This window comes from Myxocyprinus asiaticus, chromosome 37 (genome assembly GCF_019703515.2).
Source record: "Myxocyprinus asiaticus isolate MX2 ecotype Aquarium Trade chromosome 37, UBuf_Myxa_2, whole genome shotgun sequence".
Taxonomy (NCBI): domain Eukaryota; kingdom Metazoa; phylum Chordata; class Actinopteri; order Cypriniformes; family Catostomidae; genus Myxocyprinus; species Myxocyprinus asiaticus.
In genome coordinates, this window is record NC_059380.1 from 245,001 (window position 1) to 255,000 (window position 10,000).

A 10,000-nucleotide genomic window follows, 5' to 3' on the forward strand; every position below is an offset into this window, starting at 1 on the left:
AGAGGTGGATATTTTCTTCTTCTCATAATTACAGAATTTCAACGCAATCAATACTTTATGTCTCTGTATTTATTTATTGATTAGTAACCGTGTAATAAGCGGAATAATGTACAGTCAGCCGGCTGTTATTACAAAATAAACCATGTCCTGATCATCCTGTCAGGATTATTTTGTGATAACAGCCGGCTGACTGTATATTATCCCTTATTAAGCATTATCTTAATTTGTAACTTAAAAAAGCATCTCGCTGTCTCAAAATTATTTGCATTAGTTGACACATTTGCACTATAACTATCACCCCGATATTTACACCATATCACTATAAACCCCCAAGTGTGGGGTAAAAGACCCCCTCCCCACCTTTAAAAAAGTTATTATTTTATGTTCAAATTGTTACCCCATCATTATTCAATAAAAACACATTTGACCAGTAAAAAAAGCACATTTTCATTAAGTTTTCACCATGTTTAATCACCTTTTAGCATTTTTGTAGTTCCCTTAAATAGTCCTGCAGAGTTTTAATGAATTTTTAAAAGTACAAATATTCCATAGTCTCTCATTACACCTGCACGTATAAAAGTGATCCTACAAGAATGAGAAAAATGTGTTTAAACTTTGACATGCACTATAATATGTCACCGGACGCTGATGTCACTGTGCAATCATCTGAATTCCTGTAGTTTCTCCTCTCCTTTACGACAGCTTGAATAGCAGAGTTTAACAAGACATTCATGTTTCCAATAGGATGAAAACATGTGACCTTGTTTGAAAACCACTCGTCTACAATCTTTAAAGAGAGACGTTCCCTTCATATTTCTAAATAAGTTGCATTGCACATGTTTTGAATTGCTGACTTGCAAGAACCCTTCAGATGTAATTCATTATATCTCTTGTACACTTCATTTACGTGAAGGTCCCTGTGAAAGCGCAGCAGAGCATCACATTATTAATTAAATCATTATGAAAACTTTTATTTAGTACATCAGCACTCTTGCTTGAGATATTGCTGTAGTTATTATTATTAGTTATTACTATAGTTATGCAGTAGTATATGCATCTAGTTAAAATGAGCTTTTATTTTGGCAGAAAACTGAATGAAGAACGTTGAGTTTGTATGTTTGTATGACTCTCACTTCTGGATTAGCAGTTCGCTATATATCTCAATATACTTATTAAACCACAAACAGCTGTGATTTAATTAAATATAGTCTGCATGTGCTGCCTGCTTCAGTGTTAATGAGCGCTCTGCTGTCTGTCATCTTTTACAAACACAAGAGCGTGCATGATGCTCCTGATGGTGTTTTCAGCGCACGAGCGGCAGGATGAACACATTCATTTTGAAGCACGCAGCACATGCAGAATGTGTATTTTTGTGGTTTAACCATCACACAAGGACATATTAATTTTAATATGATTTATTGTGCATTCATACATGAATTTTGTACCAAATATGTCCAGTTTCATGACATTCCACATTTTCAAGTTAAGTCAGTTTTTATTCCATGATTCCGTCTGTGTTTTCTGCATCGCAGAAATCATAGAACCCCGTACTTGTCTTCAGTGTCTATATGTAAGGGATCGGTTTCTAAGGTTACTGGGGTTCAGCTTCCAGGAAACTGGGGGGGTCACCAGTTATGTGCCATCAGATCTGACTTGGCTCTTTAAGGACATGAGGTGTGACACGCAGCATTCAGCCTGTGCAGTGGAAACATGTCACACACGTGGACGAGGATTTACTGTCCACATTAATCCAACTGAACCAGAGGAACTCGATACACAGACAGACATACAGGACAGATAGCAAGAGTGTGTTTGTCATGAGAGAAAGAAAAGAAGAAACATTATAAACATGTACTGAAGTAGAGATTTGGAATATTTAAAAATGGTCTTTTAGGCTAAATTTTATTACAGGTGACGTGTATGTGCCAATGACATCACTACACAGAAAATAATTTAGTCAGGTCCTCTGGTTTGGCAGGTCTGAACTGCACCTGTTTTCTCTGGACTTTAACTGCAGCTGACCTCATAATGTTAAAGTCAGGATCTAACGTCATACAAAGATAATGTGACAACAACAGATACTCAAAGCTCGCAGATACTCACGAGCTCTTCATTCACCTGGTTCAGTTGGCAGAAAGAGTGACGGGGGCATCGCTCACTGGTCTAATAATGATATCATACAGGCAACTGTAATTAAGATGTGCTTGATTGATTCTTATTCATAATGTGTTGGTGGAGTGCTTTAAGATATTGTCCTCTCCTTAACAAACATCATTGTTTCAGAACACACTGAAAATCAAATTGAGCTGGCATCAGTGAGTGATGTATCGGCCAATATCCTCTCTGCTTTTTAATCTCATGGTAAACAGCTGCGGGCGAGCCGTCCATCCTGGCAGCCGTTTAATTAGTTAGTGTGTTGGTTTCTATGTGTAATGAATGTGATGTGTAGACGCTGTTTAATCCACTCTGTTTAGCTGGATGGGAGCCATTCGTTAAATTGAATTCATTTCATTTGCTCTTGATTTCCCATATTGGACTTGCATGGCTGCCAGAAGATACAGTATGTTATAGCTGGATCGAAGCCTCGAGTCTGTGTCCTGCATATATAATGTTGCTACTGACGGTCTGTGACATTGGCTTCTGGTGTGTCGTAAAACAGTTCAGATTAACATTTATTTGAGAAAACAATCCTAACCTGAAATGTCAAGTTCTGCTCAGGACTACTGAATAAAGATGTCTGCTTTTCCATGTCATGTGGTGTGTGCAATAATTACTTGGTCCAGAGTTATTCAGTCCAGGATTTTTCTGCTTATAACACAGTTACTACATGTGCATGTCTACTGTATATGTGTTTATCGCGAGACATTGTTCAGGTTTTTGTCCCTAAAATGCTCTTGTGTGTAGAAGGACTTCCATAAGCCAATGATTAAATAAATACTCTGGGATCAATAAAAGTTAAACTCAATCAACAGCATTGCCACAAAAATTTATTTCGACTCGTTCCTCCTTTTCTTTAAAAAAGCACAAATCTTACCACCCCTGGAGTTCGCTAGTTCGCTAGTTCGAATACCAGGGCGTGCTGAGTGACTCCAGTCAGGTCTCCTAAGCAACCAAATTGGCCCGGTTGCTAGGGAGGGTAGAGTCAAATGAGGTAACCTCCTCGTGGTCGCTATAATGTGGTTTGTTCTCAGTGGGGCGCATGGTGAATTGAGCGTGGTTGCCGCGGTGGATGGCGTGAAGCCTCCACACACGCTATGTCTCAGTGGCAACGCGCTCAATAAGCCATGTGATAAGATGCGCGGATTGACTGTCTCAGACGCGGAGGCAACTGGGATTCGTCCTCCACCACCCGGACTGAGGCGAATCACTATGCGACCACGAGGACTTAGAGCGCATTGGGAATTGGGCATTCCAAATTGGGAGAAAAAGGGGAAAAATCCCCCCCCCCCCAAAAAAAAGGCACAAATCTGTGTTCCAGTGAGACACTTACAATGGAAGTCAATGGGGTCAATTTTTGGAGGGTTTAAAGTCAGAAATGTGAAGTTTATAATTTAATAAAAGCACTTACATTAATTATTCTGTTAAAACTCATGTATTATTTGAGCTGTAAAGTTGTTTAAATCTTCATTTTAGGGTCGTCATGGCAACAAAGTTGTATAATTGTCTATAACTTCACACAGATGTGGTTAGTAAGTGATTTTATCACAGTAAAATCATGTTAACACACATATTGTTTATGTCTTGTGTCTATACTTTTGAAACAGTGAGTATTTTAATGTTTACAGATTACTGACCCCATTGACTTCCATTGTAAGTTATAGAACATTCATCAATAGTTATTTTGTCTATTTCTGTTCCACTAATTAAATTAGTTCCATACGAAGCCGAAGCAACTTTGCCGACTGACGGCCTGTCTGGAACACAGTGAACACAGTGAAGACGCGTCTCTTCCGTCAGCACTCATTAATGATGATCTCAGTCTATTCTTTCACTGTCTGTCACTTTCCTCTCTGGTTTTACTACTCTGAGCAATTTTTGGAGCTTTTGTATTGCAGCACTTCTCATATTATTGCCTCCTTATGATATCTGCTAAATGAATAAATGTAAGTGGGATGATAGAAATGGTGAAGTGTTCCAGTTATACGAAACATCAGCTCTCACAGAACACTGTTTGTCCAATCAGATTGGAGAACATTTTTGAACAAATGTTTTTGAAGCGTAGAATTCTGTCAATAATATCACAGCATTTCTTACATCATCTAATAAAGCAGCAGTAGAATGGCAAAGTAAACACGTGCGAACTCTGTTCAGTGAGTTTCTGTCTGCTCGACTGGTTCATATTACAGCGCTGGTTTGAGTTCATATTTCTGCCTGGATTCTGCTTTAGGACTTTCAGTCCGTTGTTCAATCCTGGCAAACGTCACAGTGTGTCACAAGGTTTATTTAGATGGTGCATTATACATTTTTCAAAATAAGTTTTACCTGCCTCATTCTACATATTGCTGCAGTTTTCTGGTGATATAAACACTAGAGTTGCAACAAACACTCTCTCAGTGGGGTGTGTGGCGAGTTGTGTGTGAATGCCGCGGAGAATAGTGTGAAGCCTCTACACATGCTACGTCTCCGCGGTAACGTGCTCAACAAGTCAGGTGATGAGATGTGCGGATTGACGGTCTCAGACGCGGAGGCAACTGAGATTCGTCCTCCACCACCCGGATTGAGGCGAGTCACTACACCACCACGTGGACTTAGAGCACATTGGGAATTGGGCATTCCAAATTCGGAAGAAAATAAAACAAATAAAAATAAAAGACAAACCACTACGTTTACAAGCTTATTCAAGCGTGACTAAGTTGCGCAGCGGCACAGCTGATAGAGCGTTGGACTTTGAATGCAGAACACCCGTGTTCAACACCAGCACAGCACCAAATCAACACGGGAGTGGAAAGTGTCTTAGAAGCGCCGCAAAATGACATGCTTCCTTCAGCTATTGTGTTTTTCATCTCATATTTGCTTTTATGGCGCTATCAGTTTAGTTTAGATGTATAGATTTAGTGTAGGGATGTTGGTTTTATTTATTTAAAACTAGGAAAACAGATGAGTTTTTTAGGGTTAATACTCTGTCATCTCACATTTACTTTTTCTGACACTATTGGTTAGGTTCAGGTTTAAGGTTGAGAGGTCAGTTTGTTTCATTTAAAACTCCACAGAGTATTAACCTTAAAACATCACCTTTTTGGGAGAACATTTAACTCGCTTTTAGCGTCACACAGTGGACGTTTCACCTCAAAGCTGCAGCGAGATGCGTAATGAACCAGGTAATTTCATTTTGGAAAAATGTCGCCACAGTCATGTGATTTTCATGAGATCAGGCTGGACAGAACTGTGTGATGAGCTGCTAGAGAATACTACTGATGCTCCTTACAGCAATAGTTCACCCGAAAATGAAGATTCTGTCATCATTTACTCACCCTCATGTTGTTCAAAACCCATATGAGTTTCTTAAAAAATAAAAATATAAAAATGAACTACATAGAAAATGAATGAACCACTAACAAAAGCCTTCATTGCACAATTCATCTACGTGTATTTCCTCAGTTAATTCGGGATGACTTCAAGGAATTTAACACTAAAACTTAAAATAACATATAAAATAATTTTGTTTAATCACTGACTCACAACACTTACTTAATTTACTAATGTTAACCACTAATAGTTCTAAACATAAATAACTAATATTGGCATTATATTCATTAATTTTCTGTTATGGCATAATTTCATGTACAGCTGCTTTGAAACAACACTTGTTGTGAAAACACTATACTAATAAATTTGACTTGACTTTCTTTCTAATAGAAATTCTGAAGAATGTACTGAATGTACATGCAATTACAATGAATGGAGTCTGAAGCTTTCAAGCTTCAAAAAGTATGCAGAAGCACCGTAGAATTATTGTGAAAGTGACCCTTTAAACCCGTGAGCTCTATTCCAAGTCTTCTGAAGTCATACGATAGTATTGTGTGAGAAGCAGCCCAACATTTAAGCTGACATGTGGGAGAACTCGTTCTTTTGGTGAATTGGTTGATCTGGTTCATTAAACCTGTCTGAACAATACAGAACATTCTTAAAAATACCTCCATGTTCCAACATGAGGGTGAATAAATCATGGCAGAATTGTAATTTCTTGGTGAAAGCTTCTGTTAGTAAGAATTTGCACATGGAAACTTGAACTGTGTTCCACTGGACTTGAGTGTTTTTACAGCAGAACACAGATAAGATAAGAAACGTTTTGATAAAGCAGCTCAGTGAGTGTGTTGTGTTACACATGATATCATAAAACACACAATCATAAACACAGCAAGAACAAAGTGACAGATAAAGCAAACAGAATGGTTATATATTATATTCACACCATAATTAAACAGGTTCATCAGCTTTTATTTCAAATTAGGAAATGACTAACAGACCACAAATTCGTGAAACTGAAATACTATGATTCTAAAAGATGTCATTTCCCACTCGGTAATGTGGATATTTCTGGAAACTGTGGTCACAAAACGTTCTGGTTGCTGCTGTGACATCGTGCAGTTTATTACTGTAAAGGTGAACATCAATGATATTTGACATTAGATAATATCTCTCCAAATGAATGACTCATTTAAACAAACATAGCCTGTTATTTACTAAACTAAAGCTGTTTTCATCTCACTGTAGACTCAGGAAATTAAATGCACTCATAAACCTTCAGTAGTCAGTATACCCATCATGCATCATTCCTGCAGACGTGCTGATGAAATGATCCTGACAGCTGCTCCAACACAACAAACCACTTTTAATATACATTCAGTATTATTTTTATTGAGACTTTTGGAGCCCTTTATAGAAATCAAAGATCTGTCTGATCGAGTCACAGACCATAAGGAGCAAAATAATGTTAAATGCAAATAATAAAATGAATCTAAAGAATCATGCAGATTTATGATAGCAAAATAAATATAGATGTATTCACTTTCAAGAGGAGAAAACGCTTCCTATATCCTTTGTTGTTAATGTTACTTAGTAGAAGCTCGTCAAATTAGACATCAACATGGACAGATAGTGTCACTAGAATACCATGAAGAAAACTACACGAGGTCAAATAAAAGAAGAGCCAGACTACATTAAAGAGAGATTCACAGAAACATGGCTTGTGTCGGGCACAATGTGTTGTGAACAGTGCGTTATTGACTGTCTATGCAGTTCATGGTAATAATATGTTTTATAAGGACATTTTTGCACGATAAACCGTTTTGGTTTGCCACTTGATGTCCAGTGTCAAATCTGTGTCCTGAATTGAGAAGCAGTATGTTATCTGATACTCTTGTGGTTTTCCTCTTACCACGACTTCTGTTCTGTGTGATTGTTGGAGTTTCCTGACATCTGTTCCCCTGTGATTTGTATGTGCTTCCTGGATCTCTTTGAGTCAGTCTTTTAAAACACTGCCCTTGAAACTCTGCTGGCAAATGAGTCAAGCTGTCTTTCGGCTACTGTTAGTCTCGTTCTCACCCACACACACACACGATGAACTTTAATTTATCAACTGTAGAGGCAGAGAGGACGTGGGTGGAGGATCACATCAAATTACACGAGGTCACGCTTCTGCACGTCATTCACCGACAAACAGCTTTTGGGGTTTAATTGATAGAAATGAAAACTGATTGCGAGTAAACAGTTGCTAAACACGTGTAGAATGCGTGCATAGAGGTTAAGCACATTTCTTGGCTAAAATGTTTCATGCAGTAGCATTTACGTACGGTAACACTGTAACTGGTTTTATTCAAGTCAACAACAATATTTAATATGACAGAATCAACTTGGTTTGGTTATGGCAAAAAAATTATTTTTCAAGGGTTTGATCAGGTACAAATAGCTCTTTACAGTAAATGAGAAGTGTGTCGTTTCTGTGCCACAAGTGTCACCAAATGCAAACACTCGCTCCGTCTGTCATGGGTTGGACAAACAGATAGTCCCGCCACAAACTCACACCAAAGGAGTCGAGCTACAGATGGCTTACGGGGCTAAAGGCACAGAGTTTTATCTGGTCGAAACAGATTTATTTTTATTAAATATTGATGGAGCAACATAATTTGTGTGTAATGAAATAATAATAGAAGGTTGTTTTTAAAAAAGGTGGCGAGTTTACAATAGTGTGAAAAGGCCCCCAGGGGGTTTATAGTGATATGGTGTAAATATCGGGGTGATAGTTATAGTGGAAATGTGTCAACTAATGCAAATAATTTTGAGACAGCAAGATGCTATTTAAGTAAAAATAAAGATAATACTTATTCAACATAACCACTTCACCATTTTCTGTTCATTTCAATCACATCTGACATTTCAGAACATCTCAAGAATTCTATAAACAAATAAATCTCAACTGTGATTAAATCAGTCAATGTGAGCACACTTTTTTTTTCCTTTTTTCTCCCCAATTTGGAATGCCCAATTCCCAGTGTGCTCTAAGTCCTTGTGGTGGTGTAGTGACTCGCCTCAATCCGGGTGGCGGAGGACGAATCTCAGTTGCCTCCGCGTCTGAGACTGTCAGTCCGCGCATCTTATCATGTGGCTTGAGTGCATTACCGCGGAGACGTAGCGCGTGTTGAAGCTTCACACTATTCACCACGGCATCCACACACAACTCACCACACACCCCACCGAGAACGAGAACCACATTATAGTGACCACGAGGAGGATACCCCATGTGACTCTACCCTCCCTAGCAACCAGCCAATTTGGTTGCTTAGGAGACCTGACTGGAGTCACTCAGCATGGATTCGAACTCGTGACTCCAGCGGTGGAAGTCAGTGTCTTTACTCGCTGAGCTACCCAGACCCCCCTAATGTGAGCCCCCCATTCTTCAGAACAAACATATTCACCCCACTCAAGAAAATATGTGTTTCTGGGGTCTGGGTAGCTCAGCGAGTATAGATGTTGACTATCACCCCTGGAGTCGCGAGTTCGAATTCAGGGTGTGCTGAGTGACTCCAGTCAGGTCTCCTAAGCAACCAAATTGGCCCGGTTGCTAGTGAGGGTAGAGTCACATGGGGTAACCTCCTCGTGGTCGTGATTAGTGGTTCTCGCTCTCAATGGGGCGTGTGGTAAGTTGTGTGTGGATCGTGGAGAGTAGCATGAGTCTCCACATGCTGTGATTCTCCGCGGTGTCATGCACAACGAGTCACGTGATAAGATGCACGGATTGACGGTCTCAGAAGCGGAGACACCTGAGAGTTGTCCTCCACCACCCGGATTGAGGTGAGTAACAGCGCCACCACGAGGACCTACTAAGTAGTGGGAATTGGGGATTCCAAACTGGGGAGAAAAGGGGATATATATATATATATATAAAAAAGAAAATATGTGTTTTAATCATTAAAAAAATTGGTGTTATTTTTTAGCCCTTTTTACCCCAAATACTATCCTTTCACTTATTGGACAGTTATTAAAAACTTTAGATTTAATCACCTTGAACACAACTGAAAATAACAAATAAATATTTTGTCTCAAAACAAATGTGATAATTTCATAAATTTGCAACATTTTAATTGAATAAAACATTTTAAAATGATTAAATATTAGATCAAATTGCCTCCAAATGTAATGTTAGACATTACACACAATGATCTGATGGATCAGGAATATTTAGCAGTATATAGTGACAAACAGGTGTTTAGGAAAGTCCTGCAGTAGTTTGAGTTGCTGTTTAAATCAGATGTGTGTTTTCCCCCTGTTAGCTGTACTTTATTGATTTACTACAGCTAACCTTGAAAATATGTCATTTCAGGTCAGGTGAGGTCGAAATAGCTCCTAGTTTCACTTTTTAATATATATATCTGTTTCTGTTGATGAAAATCCAAATATAACCATCTGCTTCATCAGCGCTAATAATGATTCCACTGTTACAGTACTTAGCAAGTTAAGCCACATTAAAAAAGTTCATAGTAAATAATGGAATTACATTAAG

At 38.6% G+C, this 10,000-nt stretch overlaps 1 protein-coding gene across 1 annotated transcript in view; it reads left to right on the plus strand.

The window, feature by feature from the left end:
* The window catches only part of mapkapk3 (MAPK activated protein kinase 3), an 18,656-nt gene that overhangs the window by 840 nt on the left and 7,816 nt on the right, over positions 1 to 10,000 (plus strand). The gene's annotated exons all lie outside the window — the stretch shown is intronic.